At 39.3% G+C, this 16,560-nt stretch overlaps 1 protein-coding gene across 1 annotated transcript in view; it reads left to right on the top strand.

Annotated features, from left to right (window-relative positions):
• Window positions 1-7,082: 7,082 nt before the first annotated feature.
• Window positions 7,083-16,560, top strand: part of taf9 (TAF9 RNA polymerase II, TATA box binding protein (TBP)-associated factor) — a 33,607-nt gene continuing 24,129 nt past the window's right edge. The window contains exon 1 of the mRNA XM_037749586.1: window positions 7,083-7,196. The gene's annotated coding sequence lies outside the window, so the exon portion shown is untranslated. The remainder of the gene's footprint in view (window positions 7,197-16,560) is intronic.

The raw sequence follows: 16,560 nt of genomic DNA, 5'->3' as shown, positions 1-16,560 counted from the left end.
CTGATGTTAGCACGCTGATGTTAGCACCCTGATGTAGCACCCTGATGTCGCACCCTGATGTTAGCACGCCGTAAGCGCTGATGTTAGCACTCTGATGTTAGCACTCTGATGTTAGCACGCTGATGTAGCACCCTGATGTTAGCACCCTGATGTTAGCACTCTGATGTTAGCTCTCTGATGTTAACACCCTGATGTTAGCACTCTGATGTTAGCACTCTGATGTTAGCACTCTGATGTTAGCTCTCTGATGTTAACACCCTGATGTTAGCACTCTGATGTTAGCACTCTGATGTAGCACGCTGATGTTAGCACTCTGATGTTAGCACCCTGATGTTAGCACTCTGATGTTAGCACCCTGATGTTAGCACTCTGATGTTAGCACTCTGATGTTAGCACTCTGATGTTAGCACCCTGATGTTAGCACCCTGATGTTAGCACTCTGATGTTAGCACCCTGATGTTAGCACCCTGATGTTAGCACCCTGATGTTAGCACTCTGATGTTAGCACGCTGATGTTAGCACCCTGATGTTAGCACTCTGATGTTAGCACCCTGATGTTAGCACGCTGATGTTAGCACGCTGATGTTAGCTCTCTGATGTTAGCACCCTGATGTTAGCACTCTGATGTTAGCACGCTGATGTTAGCACCCTGATGTTAGCACTCTGATGTTAGCACGCTGATGTTAGCACCCTGATGTTAACACGCTGATGTTAGCATGCTGATGTTAGCACCCTGATGTTAGCACTCTGATGTTAGCACCCTGATGTTAGCACCCTGATGTTAGCACTCTGATGTTAGCACGCTGATGTTAGCACCCTGATGTTAGCACGCTGATGTTAGCACGCTGATGTTAGCACCCTGATGTTAGCACTCTGATGTTAGCACCCTGATGTTAGCACCCTGATGTTAGCACGCTGATGTTAGCACCCTGATGTTAACACGCTGATGTTAGCACTCTGATGTTAGCACGCTGATGTTAGCACCCTGATGTTAGCACTCTGATGTTAGCACCCTGATGTTAGCACCCTGATGTTAGCACTCTGATGTTAGCACCCTGATGTTAGCACTCTGATGTTAGCACCCTGATGTTAACACGCTGATGTTAGCATGCTGATGTTAGCACCCTGATGTTAGCACTCTGATGTTAGCACCCTGATGTTAGCACCCTGATGTTAGCACTCTGATGTTAGCACCCTGATGTTAGCACGCTGATGTTAGCACTCTGATGTTAGCACGCTGATGTTAGCACCCTGATGTTAGCACCCTGATGTTATCACGCTGATGTTAGCACGCTGATTTTAGCACTCTGATGTTAGCACGCTGATGTTAGCACCCTGATGTTAGCACCCTGATGTTATCACGCTGATGTTAGCACGCTGATGTTAGCACTCTGATGTTAGCACCCTGATGTTAGCACTCTGATGTTAGCACCCTGATGTTAGCACTCTGATGTTAGCACTCTGATGTTAGCACTCTGATGTTAGCACCCTGATGTTAGCACCCTGATGTTAGCACTCTGATGTTAGCACTCTGATGTTAGCACCCTGATGTTAGCACTCTGATGTTAGCACGCTGATGTTAGCACCCTGATGTTAGCACTCTGATGTTAGCACCCTGATGTTAGCACCCTGATGTTAGCACTCTGATGTTAGCACCCTGATGTTAGCACGCTGATGTTAGCACTCTGATGTTAGCACGCTGATGTTAGCACCCTGATGTTAGCACCCTGATGTTATCACGCTGATGTTAGCACGCTGATTTTAGCACTCTGATGTTAGCACGCTGATGTTAGCACCCTGATGTTAGCACCCTGATGTTATCACGCTGATGTTAGCACGCTGATTTTAGCACTCTGATGTTAACACCCTGATGTTAGCACTCTGATGTTAACACCCTGATGTTAGCACGCTGATGTATGCACTCTGATGTTAACACTCTGATGTTAACACCCTGATGTTAACACCCTGATGTTAGCACCCTGATGTTAGCACCCTGATGTTAACACGCTGATGTTAACACTCTGATGTTAGCACGCTGATGTTAGCACGCTGATGTTAGCACCCTGATGTTAACACGCTGATGTTAACACTCTGATGTTAGCACGCTGATGTTAGCACGCTGATGTTAGCACCCTGATGTTAGCACGCTGATGTTAGCACTCTGATGTTAGCACGCTGATGTTAGCACGCTGATGTTAGCACCCTGATGTTAACACGCTGATGTTAGCATGCTGATGTTAACACGCTGATGTTAGCATTTATTCATCCAAATATAAAGCAAACAAAAAGCATATATTTATATGTTATTACATTATACACAAATTGTGCATACGTATATATGTTTTTCTTATTTATTTTAAAAGTACATGTTAGCTTATAGCTAGCTAAACATAATGGATAACAGTTGATGTAGTTAGCTAATAGTTAGCTTATAGTTAGCCAACAGACACAGCTAGCAGCACTGAGCTACAGGCAGACCAGCAGCAGACAGCTAGCAGCAGGCAGACCAGCAGCAGACAGCTAGCAGCAGGCAGCCAGCAGCAGCAGCTAGCAGCAGCAGCTAGCTGAGCTCTGATAAACAGATGATTAATACTTCATAACTTCAGTTAACAGAGAGGCAGACTGATGAGGACTGATGGTCATCTACAGGAGGTGACTAACTAACTAACTAACTAACTAACTACATGTTAGAGTTTAATGCGGTTCAGATAAAGTCTGTAAAGACCTGATGCTAATCATGATTAGCGTGTTAGCATGCTAGCTCCATTAGTGTAGCTGTGTGTTTATTTATTTTGAACACTTTAAAACTACACAACATAACTAAATAAATAAATGAATAATATTCAGTGCAGGAAGATGCAAACCCACTGGACTGATCTGAAGCCTCCACATAGAGACAAGATGAATATAAAGACATAATATGACTACAGAGTGATAACAATTAGGAAGAGATATATATAATAACAACAATAACTATACAGTACATATATCAAAAAGACAAGTGTGTGTGTTGCATGGAAGTGTATGGTTAGTGTTTGTGAGGAGGATATTGATTTAAATATCTATAAAGACTTCTGGGTCATCAACCAAACAACATGGGGAGTGGGAACAAATCAAAACATAAAAACAGATGCAGGACAACATGAGGAAAAGCAGTATTAAATGACCCTTTAAGAGACTTTTGAAACATTTTACAGATGAACAGTTTATTGATAGATGTGAAAGGATATACTCCATCATTTGGTTCCTCTAAATCTTATCTAATCTACTAGTGAGACATTCAGGAGGATGAAGATCTAGAGGTTGACGGGTTGAGTCAGAACGGACCTGAGAATGTGTTTTAAAATAGGTCTTAGGAATATTCCCTTCACCAGAAAGTATCTTATAAATAAAAACACATATTTGAGAAATATTGATGTGATAAATAGTAAGAATGTGGAGTTTGTTAAATAGAGGAGCAGAGGAGACGTGTGACTCTGATCGAGTTGTAATCCTCACAAAACGTTTTTGGAGAACTACAATTTTCTGAAGGTTTGTAGGAAAAGCACTCGCCCAAACTATATTACAATATGAAAGACAGGGATGAATTAGACTATAATAAAGAGTAAGGAGACAGTTTGTGGTGACAAGAGGACTAACCCTTCTTATTATTCCAATACTAACCCAGTCAATCTGTTCTCTCCAACTCAAGCGCTCATCAACAATAATTCCCAGGAAGTTTGTAGATGACATTTGAGGCATTTCAACAGACTCAATTTTAATTATGGATAAATCCTTAGAATATGATTTTTTACCACTGAAAATAATATAGCTGTATTTTTTGATATTCAAGCATAGTTTATTTAACATGAGCCATGTGGTGTAGGCACTTAAACCAAGATTAGCATCTTTAATTAATGAATTGAAATTAAAACGAGAGAGAACTAGGGTTGTATCATCTGCAAACATTATCGGAGACAGGATAGCTGTCAGCGTGGTATCAGTCCACGTTACGGTGTATTGGTGGTGTGTTTGGTTTTGTTAGCTAAGACCTAAAGTTAAAACCACCTTGATATGATGAAGTCTGAGCTGCTGGTTGATTACAGTGACTGAGGAGACATCTGTCCTCATTAGGACAGAGGGGACCATGAGACCCTGTGAGGGTGGAAGTCAATGGGTTTGTTGTTAGATGTCTGAAATAAGGATAAAGATGACTAATGATCTGACATTAGTCACAGTAATCCTCAGCTTCAGCCGACAGCCTTTCAATCAATAGATTTAAGGTGTATTGTTTTGTTGGGAATAATTTCCTCTTTAGTTGTTGTTGGCTTTCTTTTTTCTACTTATAGACAAATAGAATAAATCATTTTAAATCTGTTGCAGAGGTGTTTCTAGTATTTTGTCAGTGAAGGTGGACAGACTATGAGGAAAACCTCTGCGTCCGTAGCGTTTCTTTAGATGTAACAGCGAAGTTCAGCTTCTTTTGTTTCCCTCCTTCAAACGGTCCTGGTGTTAAAACTCACGCTGCATCTCTGAGGCGCTCCGCTCACACTTCACAGGTGCAGTCTGGGTAAACAATGGCGGGAAGCGGGAAGCCAGGAAGAGTCAGGCCCTCGCCATTAGCATGCTTTAGCACAATTAGCATTTTTAGGTCGTGACCTTTGACAGGAGTGAAGTAAGTCACAGGTTAATACGGTTGTTAAAATGTCACCGATCTTCATGTGTGAGAGGTCAAATTATGAGATTATTACAAGTCAAACAGTGACACACACACACACACACACACACACACACCGTCAGATTACAGCAGCCGACTGAGACACAGCGGCTGCTTTCATGTGTGTGTGTGTGTGTGTGTGTGTATGTGTGCGTGTGCGTGTGTGTGTGAGCTAATCATATATAGAAAACAGACATAAATCAGCTATTTGATTTGCGACATGGCACACAGGGATGGGCCGCGGTAACAATCACACATTCAGATGTGGAGGAGCTGCAGCGTTCAACCTTTTCAATATGACATCCAGATGTTTCCTGATCAGCATCTGACAAACAGGCTTTTTATTTATGTTTGTATTAACTCACTTGTTTATTTACTCTTCTGTTTATTTCCCCTTTCATTTATTTATTTATTTATGTATAAGTAGCATATAGTCGTGCACCCTGACCCCAGGATGACACACTGAGTGACAGCTCACTCATTTGCAAAACGAGGCAGAAATGCATAAAGAAATTATAGAGAAATAAATCAGTTTGAGGAAATAAATAAAGGGTGAAATGCAAAGGGAAAATCGTGCAAGAATAAATAAATAAATGCATAAATAAACACATACATTTAAAAATTAATTAAGAAATTAAAATAAGTGAAAAATAAAAAATAAGTGAAAAAATAAATTGATAGATAAAAAATAAATGCATAAATAAATAAATAAATATATTTGAAAAATTATAAAAAATAGATACATAAATAAATAAAAGGGAAATTAAACAAAATAGTAAATACGTATGTTAATTAATAAAAAGATAAATAAATAAAGCACATTTGATCAATTAATTAATGGCTACGTTTATTTTTTATATTATTTTTGCTAGATTTAATTTATTTAATTTATCAAGTCCTTTATTATTTATTCATTTATATTTTATTTTGGCAGGTTCCGTCCTCCGTAGCCACAACCCCTGAATGCTGTAAACGATGAATCAGAATTGACTGTGAAATGTTGAAAGAGTTTTGCTTTCTGTCTGCTTCTGTTTCTTTCTGTTATTAAGTCTGAAATCACTGAAAGCATGCTGACCCCTGAATGACTAAAGAGGGAACTGAAGCTTCCACAAAAACTCAATCTTTTTATTTCTGCATTTCAAACAGATTTGTTTTTTCTGCTTCTGTGTTTGCGGCTCTCAGATATGAATGTATAACTTGATTGGGGTCATAATGAGGACACGAGCATCACATAAAGCTGTAACTGAGGTGATGGCGCTCTCTGACTTCCTTTTACTTTTTCATTGGTTAACTATTGACTGTGTTTAACGGCCTGCAGGTCACCGAGAGCTCAAACACAGAGAAGAGCGTTCGCTTTACACATAAAGTAAAAACACATAAATCCAGGATTTATATACATTTAAAAAATCTAATATTTGCAACTAAACTATTCACAGTTGCATTTAAATAAATCTAGCAGATAAAAACATGATGAAACTTGGCTCTCCATGAGGATGAGTAAAACAGGTTTGTTTAATGCATTAACTTAAACTCATATTTAGTTCCCTAGATAGAGACAGATATATGATAGATAATAAAACTACAACCAGCTCTCTGCTTTACCTTTCATTTATTTTCAATTCTAGCGTATAAAATATGAACCATAACTATAAATAAAGATTATAGGCAGTTGTAGTTCCGTAGCATTTATTCACCGACAAATAAACTGTCCACACACTGCTACACCTACGTTCACAGCTAGAACGCCACCAACAACCTCACACTCACCACCAACACACACACACAGTCTGTTGGAAACTCACTAAAGTTACGCAGACTACGTGTGGCGGCGGCGGCGAGCACGAAGCCTCCGGCAATGCTAGAGCTGCTAACGTAGCACAAACACACACACTGTTTGTTGGACACTCACTAAAGTTACGCCGGGCAGACACACAGCTGACAACCTGCTAAACTAAACTAAATGTGCGGTGGAGACTTTTAAAGTGACTGCATGTCCGCGACACTACACGCAGCGTCGTAGCTGCTAAGTTAACGCTCCCGGACGGTGAACTGGAGACAGTGAACGCAGCATCATAGCTGCTGAGTTAACGCTCCCGGTTAACGAGGGTCAGTTATCGGTTAAGAACATTTTTCAAAATGAGCATCCCTACTCTGCGGCTGACGTTACCGCAGTTTTACAAGCGTGTCGGAGAACTACTGTGGCCTTCATAAAAAGGTTAAAGTTATTCACTTTTTTGTAAATATATACATATATTTCTTGCCTATTTAAAGCTGAATAAGGATGAAAGGAGAGTTAATGTGCTGCTCTGTGTGTTGTGATTCTTCAGGCAGCAGCAGAAGAAGAAGAAGAAGAAGAAGAAGAAGAAGAAGAAGAAGAAGAAACCTATCTGTGTTCATTCAGCTGTTGCCAAACATGAACTTGGAGAGGAATCAGAGTTCTGCAATGTGGTGTCGAAACCTCCGACATTATCACCAGGACGAAGGTTAATGAGGGGGAAAGGTAACAGGACACACACACACACACACACTCACACCACACACACACACACACACCACACACACACACACACACACACCTGTAGTTCCAGCAGCTTTTATAAACTGCAGGTAAAAGCAGGTCAGATCTGCTGAAAGCTACGACTGAATGAATGTGTGGAGGTTTCATATTATTATTATTCTTCACATAATAATACACTTTATTTAAAATGATTTATTATATATAATATATATGTTATAAAATGTATACTCTAGTTTGTGTCTCTGAGACTTTAGGTTGATGATAATTCCCACCATGCAGTTCTGCTTTATTAACTGCTGTGGGAACGAGGAAGGAGAAGTTTCTGTCTTCTCACTAACGTCATAAATCCTGCTGAAAGTGGTGAATTAATAACAGATGAAATAATAGAATAGAAATAGTTTCTTGACTTTATGACCTGCACACGGCGCTGCAGCCTCCCGCCCTTTTATAGATGGTCGGCAGAGCGTTTACCTGCTAATTAGGATCAACACGTCTTCAGCTAACGAGGACATGAGATTCATCTTTATAAGAAGACGTTATGAACGTCGTCAGTCTGACGGAGACTTTATCAGGAACAACGAGGTCCAACGCTACTGAACCTCTCCTGGATGATGGAACAATCATATACGTTCATACTACGACCAGCATCTTTGTTTGTTAGTTTGGTAGACAACTAAAAATACTACAACACCGTGATCCTCGGCTGTCGTTGCCATGGAGACGGAGCCAAATGCTCCATTGTTGAATATATGAACAAAACATGTTGTTACTGAATTCATCCCAAACGGACCCCGAATCTGACAGTGAATTCATTTAAACTGCAGACTTTTTTTAGCTCTGTGATTGGATGTTTCTTGCTGAAATGCACCCTGGGAGTTGTAGTTAACCTCTCCGTTGACGCTTTAACAAAGAAGCAGACATTTTCTGGAATAGTTCGCTGTAGAAGAGCTCCAACAGGCAGTCATGTGACATCGTCTAACTAGAAAACGAGGGATCAGACCCCTCGGCGTCACTTTTCGCTCGCGGTAAACACTTAATGTTGTGAATTAAACAAAATCCAAAATAAATAAATGAATAAATAAATAAATAAATGTTAGCCATTAATTAATTGATAAAATGTGACATAAGTTGATATTTCTGTTTTAATTTGCTTCTTTATTTATTTATTTTGTATTGATTCCCTATTTATTTACTATTTTGTTTAATTTTCCCTTTTTGTATGCATTTTTTTAAATTCATTTTCAAATTCATTTATTTGTTTTTGCATTTATTTTTCATTCATCAATTTATTTTGGCATTTCTTTTATATTTATCAATTTATTTTTTTGCATTTATTTGTATTTATTTATTTACCTATCTTTGCAATAATTCCCTTTTTTATTTATTCTTTTGTTTAGTTTTCACTTTTATTTATTTATGTATTATTTATTTATTTTTCCATTTATTTTTTTGTCATTCTTTATATATTTAATTTTGTATGCACATGCTTTTCATTTCACCCCTTTATTATTTATTTATTTTTCTTCATACATTTCTGCGTCATTATATCAATGAGGGGGCTGTTGAATCACGTCGTCACTACAATAATATAAACTTGACTTAATAGAAATGTTCCAGCTGATAACGGGAGACGCTGTGAGTGTGTGTTGTGTGTGTCAGTGTGTGTGTTGTGTGTGTTGTGTGTGTTGTGTATCTGATGTAGGTTAATGGGGCTGCAGTAGTTTACTGTGTGATGAGCTGTAATTTGGAGACAACAATCTGTCTGACTGATAGACGGTAATCACTCTCTTCATAAAACTCCTCGTTTCACCTGAATACGCCGCCGCTGTTGTAAAACAGACACACAGCAGGAAACATCATATTTAAAATCTAAAACAATACGCTGTTTCATTTTATTTAATTTTTTTCATTTCATTGTAGTCAATTTGACTTGTGTCTTTGTTTTATTCAAACCTTATTTTTATTTATTTGGAACATAAAGCAAAATCTGTACACTGTGATTTGTATATAAAATATATATATATTACATATATTTTCATTGTTTAATTAGGGGTTATATTTTTAAGAATTCTTTCATATTTAGTTTGCATTTATTGTCTATATATTTTATTTATTTGTTAAACTCAAACCTCATTAAGAATCCGCTGCGTTTTATTTATTTATTTATCTTTTTTTTTAATTGTACGTAATTCTGTCTTTTATTTTATAGATCTAATAGTAATAATAATAAAGTTTATTAATATTGCACGTTATGAAGTACTTTACAACAAACACATAAAACACAACAATAAAATAGAAAAAAAAAAAAAGAATACACCTCAAAACTAAAAAGAGTAACTAAAAAAACACAAATGATAGATCTATCATTGTTTTTAAATATTTAAGTTCTTATTTTATTTCTTACATCCTCTTATGAGCCGTCATTCATAAAAGCAGAGCAGACCAAACTGTTTTATTTATTTATCCATTGCTGTCTGTTTGTTTGTTTTTTATTGTATATATATTTTATTTTATAGATATATATATATTTTAGTTAATTTTCTTATTTTATTTCAAATTATGCATTTAATATTCAATTATTTCTGCCTTTGTTTTATTTAAAAAAAAAATTAAATTAGGTACAAAAGGCAAAATCTGCACACAGTTATTTGTTTATAAAATATATTTTTTTTTACATGTATTTTCATTATTTAATTAGGTTATATATTAAAGAATTCCTTTATATTTAGTCTGTTATACTCTCAGTGACCAAACCTCATTAAGGATCTACTACGTTTAATTTATTTATTAGTTTTTTATTGTATATTTTATTCTCTAGATCTATAATTGCTTTATATTATTTTCTTTCTTTCATCCTGCGTTTATTCCCCCCCTCCCGTGAGCCTCTCGTGAGCCGTCATTCAGACCAAACCTCATGAAGAATGTAGCTGCGTGTTACGTGGCGTCCGGCGGGGGAATACCAGTAGTCGTCCGTCGTGTCTTCAGTATTATCTGTTCTTTACGGCGTACTACCGTTCCAGCACTGCTCCTTTACAACTCCTCTGTTTATCCACAATCAATGTGGCCAATACAGGGGCGTATTAGGGGCAGTAAGTATATTGTAAATGAAAGTTTATGGTAAAATGGCCCATAAACGTGCGGCTGTATAAGTCTGGATGAGCTGACGATTCCTCCAGCGTTTATGGACGCCGCTGAGAGGAGACAGATATTTGCTCTGTTTGTTGTCTTTTCTTTTATTTGCTGTAATTATGGTTGACGGAGACGCCGCCGTCAACACCCTCTGATTTTAATGAAGCCTTTAATGAGTCGCAGAAACTAAACCTTTCATATTCAGCATCAATATGAGAAAGAGGAATATTTAGACTTTCTCCAGTTGAAGCGTGGCGCCGCGTTCAGCCGGAGGATCCGTTCAAGGTCGTCACCGCGGCGGCGTGCTGTCGACCATTTTGTTTACTAGAGATGTGATGTGTGCTGAAATGGCCGCCGCCCCGTCACATCGTCACGCTGTCGCTCCTCTCAAACACACACTCACTGTGTGTGTGTGTGTGTGTGTGTGTGTGTGTTTAACATTTCATTTTCCACTGAACAATAACTAACGATGATGAGTTATAACGATGAAGCGAGTTCTCCTGGTGATGAGATGAACATCATGATGTTACAGGTTCTCTGGACGCTGAGTCTGACATGTTGACGGCTTACAGAAGTTGATCCTATCCTGCAGGTTTGCACCGACGTGGTGAACTTTACTGCCGGCTGAACATTTGACCTCGGTGATAAGAGCCGAGGATGTTGTTCCTCATTAACACGCAGCGCGGCCATAAAATAAAATACACTCTTTCACTTCAGCTTCAACCACCTTACGTTACCTTACGTTACGTTACTCTCTCACTGCTTTAAGAGTCACAGAAACACTCACGTGGACTATTTTATATCAGGCCAGTTATAAATAAATAAATAAATATAAATTATATATATATTTTATAATTTTTATAATATAAATATAAATAATATAAATAAATGTATTTTGCATAATGAGGCAGAAATGCATAAAGAAATGTAAAAAGAAAAGAATACAGAAATAAATAAGTTGAACACAAATATAAATAAATAAATGCATAAATAAATGACTAAACTAAACTAAATGTGCGGTGGAGACTTTTACTATGAAAGTGGCTGCATGTCCGCGACACTACACGCAGCATCGGAGCTGCTAAGTTAAGGCTCCCGGACGGTGAACTGGGTTCTCAGTTGTCTGTTGTGCTCCTGCAGCTGGTGCGAGGCACACATCTTGTTGGTGAACGGTTAATAATCGGTTAACGAGGGTTGGTTATCGGTTAAGTTTTTTTTCCGATATTAGCATCCCTATTTTCCACCCATTAACTTTGTGATTTGTGAAGTTTCGGACACAAAAACAACTTGATGTTGTCACTCAGAAACCCGTCGACACTGATCTGATACGAGGATCTCCCCGACAGCTTCATTTTTTCACTGCAGATGGAAGCAGTCGATCACTTCTCAATCGTTGTAATCTCCACCTGTGTTTCCAGCTGGACCCGGTGAACAACACATCAGTGTTTTCACTCTGACTTACATCAGAAGAAACGTTATAAAACCTCTCTGGTGGTGAATCCTCTGGCTGCTATCTGAGCTCATCACGCCTCCTCAACAAACATATTTGCGTCTCTGTGGTGAAACCATTTTTACTGCATCAACCCCCCCCCCCCAATAAAGTTTATGGCAGTGAAGAGGCCGAGCAGCTCCGCTCTCATTACGCTCTGTTTACCCAAAAATGAGGCACGAACAGCCGTTGCTCCTCACGACGTGGATCCACTCTCTTTGTCCTGGTTCTGTTCACATAGAACGACGTGGTTCAATGTTTATTTACTCTTTAAGAAGACATGTTTTTACTCTCAGTTACTAATCTCTGTACATCTAAAGACATAAACAGCTATGGAGGACACAACCTGCCAAAATCCTAAATACATAAATAAATGACTCGATAAATAGATAAATAATAAATAATATTAAAAATAAATGGAGTCCCCTCATTTAGCATAATGACGCAGAAATGTATAAAGAAAAGAATACAGAAATAAATACATACATTTAAAAATAAATATGAAATAATTAAAGAATAAATGCAAATATAAATAAATAAATGCATAAATAAATTAATTAATGTATAAACAAATAAATAAAATAAATGACTCGACAAATAAATAAATGAATAAATATATATTAGATGCAACAAAATAATGTTAAAAATAAATATAGCCCACTCATTTGCATAATGAGGCAGAAATGCAGAATGGGATATAAAAAGAAATGTGTCGAGATGTATATGTATAAAGAAAAGAATAAAAAATAAATAAGTTGAAATGCAAAGGGAAAATTGTGCAGAAATAAATACCTATATTTAAAAATAAATGTGAAATAAAAAATGTTTTAATGCAAATATAAATAAATAAATGCATAAATAAATACAAAATAAATGCAAAAATACATTTTAAAATCAATACAAATAAATACATGAATAAATTAAAGGGAAAATTAAACAGAAGAGTAAATAAATAAGGGAAATAAAACAAAGAAAAAAATAATGAAGCCAATTAAAACAGAAATATCAATTTATGTGACATTTTATCAATTAATTAATTTATTAAATACATTTATTTTTAACATTATTTTCGCTAAATTTAATGACATTTTTTTTTGGGCATTGCATTTCTCCTTTTGGTAATTATCATATCGACAAAAAATGTTGCTTACAACAGTCAAAACAAAAACCCAAAGAGGATTTCTTAGGAAAGTTTAATTTTAATTTCAGTTTGACTGTAAACAGCGGAGGGTCGGAGGTCAGAGGTCGGAGGGTGTTGTATGCTTTATGGTTGTGGGCACTCTGCCATTATTCTCCTTTATCCAACAGAGCTTATCAAGAGTAGATCAAGTGTTGGGAGTGTCTCCTATCTGTTGATGTATAATAGAAGTGAGGCTGTGTTGTCTCCTGGTAAACTCTATTTTATCCTTCTGCACCTCAGCTGAACTCTGAAGGTCGACGTTAAACAACTCAACGAGTAGTTTACACGTTTAGTCATCCACGTTCACTTTCCTTTATGAAGGTCGACGTTAAACAACTCAACGAGTAGTTTACACGTTTAGTCATCCACGTTCACTTTCCTTTATGAAGGTCGACGTTAAACAACTCAACGAGTAGTTTACACGTTTCGTAGAAACCACCTTCACTTTCCTTTATGATAAATAACCAGAGACCGACACACAGAGTAGCTCTGTAGCGTTACTGTTGGACGGGCCGTCCAAGATACGCTCGTTACATGCATAGTGTCCTTTCAAAATAAACTTCTGTTTTCACAGGAAGTTAGGTTTAGGCAACACAACCACTCAGTTAAGGTTAGGCAACGTGGTTGATGTTAACTCACGTAACTCACTCGACTGACGATACTGATGAGTCATGTGACTAAAGACCGAATGACTACATAACTCGGGCTGTCAAAGTTAACGTGATAATAAAATGCGTTTCCACAAATTGGTTTTAACGCCACTTATTTCTTTAACGTATTAACGCAGTCTCACGGCAGTTTGTGAAATAGTCAAGAAATCTGTTTGATTCGTGTTCATCGACACTCTGGCCCTGTTCAGACCTGTTCAGACCTGTTCAGACCTGTTCACACCCGTTCACACCCGTTCAGACCTGTTCAGACCTCGTCAGACCTGTTTAGACCTGTTCAGACCTGTTCAGACCTGTTCAGACCTGTTCACACCCGTTCAGACCTGTTCAGACCTGTTCAGACCTCGTCAGACCTGTTTAGACCTGTTCAGACCTGTTTAGACCTGTTCAGACCTGTTCAGACCTGTTCAGACCTGTTTAGACCTGTTCAGACCTGTTCAGACCTCGTCAGACCTGTTTAGACCTGTTCGGACCTGTTTAGACCTGTTTAGACCTGTTCAGACCTGTTTAGACCTGTCAGACCTGTTCAGACCTGTTTAGACCGGTCTTTTTCGGTCACCACCCAAACGTCATGACCAGAGGTGAGGGTTGGATCAGTAAACGGAGAGCTTTACCTTCCAGCTCAGCTCCCTCTGAACCACAACGGTCCGGTGAAACGCCCACATAACTGCTGCCGCTGCACCGAACCACCGGTCCATCTCACGCTCCATTTTACCTAGGGATGCACGGATACCACTTCTTTTCAGACCGAGTACAAGTACTTACATTTGGATATTCTCCGATACCGAGTACCAATACGAGTACTTCTCTGTGCCAAAAGACCCTCGTTAACAGCCAGCTGGAGGGTTCGACCGCGTCGTGCCTCCGAGGCGGGGCTTAGCCCACGTTAAAGGCGCCAGCGGTCTGCGGCGATGTCTGCAACCCCCCCGACCCGTCTTGAAACACGGACCAAGGAGTCTAACGCACGCGCGAGTCAGAGGGTGCAAGCAAAACCCGACGGCTGAGGTGGGATCTGTTTTGCGAGTACGAGTACATGAGCACAGTATCGGACCCGATCCCCGATACTGGTATCGGTGTCGGTGCATCCCTAGTTTTACCCTCACTGGTGAACAAGACCCCGAGATACTTAAACTCCCTCACTGAGGCCTTAGAATCAGCGCCCAGACGGACCAGCTGACGATACCTCTTCCTGTTTTCTTTAACGGAGGTTTTGTTGGCTGATGCTGTTAAACGAGTTTAAAACTACTGAAGGCCTCAAGTTCAACACGGCTGTGATCGACTGACACCCGGCCGGTGCTGATAGTCTCTATCAGGTCTCAGATAGGACAGAACGGACCCAGAAGGACAAAGGTCTGAATGAGGATACGTGAACACACACCTACTCACAGAGCAGCAGATAGCAGGATCCTGAGCTCTGTTTGTCCAGCGTTCCTCTTCGCCCTTTGGACACCACACCTCAACCGCTGCTGCATCAGTTAGCAAACATGTGTGTGTGCCTGTGTGTGTGTGTGTGTGTGTGCGTGTGCGTGTGTGTGTGTCTTTAGGTTACAAGTCTTTATTATTTCTGCCTTTGTAAAATCTTTAAAAAGCCTCTTTTAGCATGAGTTATGACGACTCTACATGTTGATCTCATGTCTGAATGAGAGCCACTTTAACCAGTCAGACCAACGGAAAGGTTAAACATGCACGGAGAGAAATGAATGCACGTCTGGGTCGTCTAATTAATAAGACTGCCAATCAATTCAAAGGATTGAATGGCGAATTGGTGATCCTGGAGAGTGAGTGACGGCACATGTTGAGACAAACTAGGATTTTATTCAGACATTATTAAAAAAACAAGACAACAATACGTTAGCTAACGTGTTCAGAGAATTATTCTGCCTCTACTAAACACGTTACCATGGTTACTAACAGAGTAAAGAGGTCCATACACATACAGTGATTTTATTTTCCTTTAAAAAACATTTCTTAAAGAAGCTGAATAAATGTTTTAAATGCATCATCATCAAGCGAAAAACAAACAAACATCTGGAAATTTACCCTGAAAATCCTCTTTTGTTAAAGGGACTGTTAGTAAGAATCCTAAATGTCTTGTTAACAGCTTCACCTGTGTCCGTTAAGTCAACTAAAGTCAGCGTCCTGTTGCTGGCGCTTGTGCTCGCTCTACATAGACATGAAGGAGCATCACTCAACACAGTGAGGAGACACACGTCAGCTAAAAGCACAATATCACTCTATATTTCAGCTGCTTGGCAGTAATGTTAGCTGACCAGACCAAGGTCTCTCCATGAATCAATGCTGATCCTAGTGTTGGCTTTTCCCGCCTCAGCCTCCCGACCGCGGCCGGAGGGAACGGGGGAGACGCCGGAGTTTTGGTCGGAGACGATAACGTTTCTCTCTGCGGAGCCCCGTCACTTCACAAGACACGGGAAACCTCTGTTGGTCTGGAGGAGCTGCAGCAGTTATTTCTGCACAAACGTCCACTGAACATTCACTAGATATTCTCAGAGCTAAACTAACTCTTCTGCAGTGTGGAGTGAGCAGCATGCACGTGAGAGGTGGAGAGAGAGAGAGAGAGAAGGAGCGCGGTGTGTGAGTGAAGGCAGGCAGAGGAGCAGAGGAGCAGAGGAGCAGAGACTCCGGTCCTGGAGACCAAAGCTACGGTCTCCCCCGCGTCCTCCGACCGCGGCCAACACTGTTTAACAGCTTCACTAGATACAACCAAGAGGTTTTGGTGCTTCACTGGAGTTTGTGTTGGAGTCTGAGTCTGAACAGCGGAGACACACGAGAGACCATGAGACACACGAGAGACCATGAGACACACGAGAGACCATGAGACACATGAGAGACCATGAGACACACGAGAGACCATGAGACACA

The sequence above is a fragment of the Sebastes umbrosus genome, chromosome 17 (assembly GCF_015220745.1).
Source record: "Sebastes umbrosus isolate fSebUmb1 chromosome 17, fSebUmb1.pri, whole genome shotgun sequence".
In the NCBI taxonomy this organism is placed as follows: Eukaryota; Metazoa; Chordata; class Actinopteri; order Perciformes; family Sebastidae; genus Sebastes; species Sebastes umbrosus.
The sequence above is the reverse complement of the archived record's forward strand: the minus strand, read 5'-3'. Positions and strand labels throughout refer to the sequence as shown.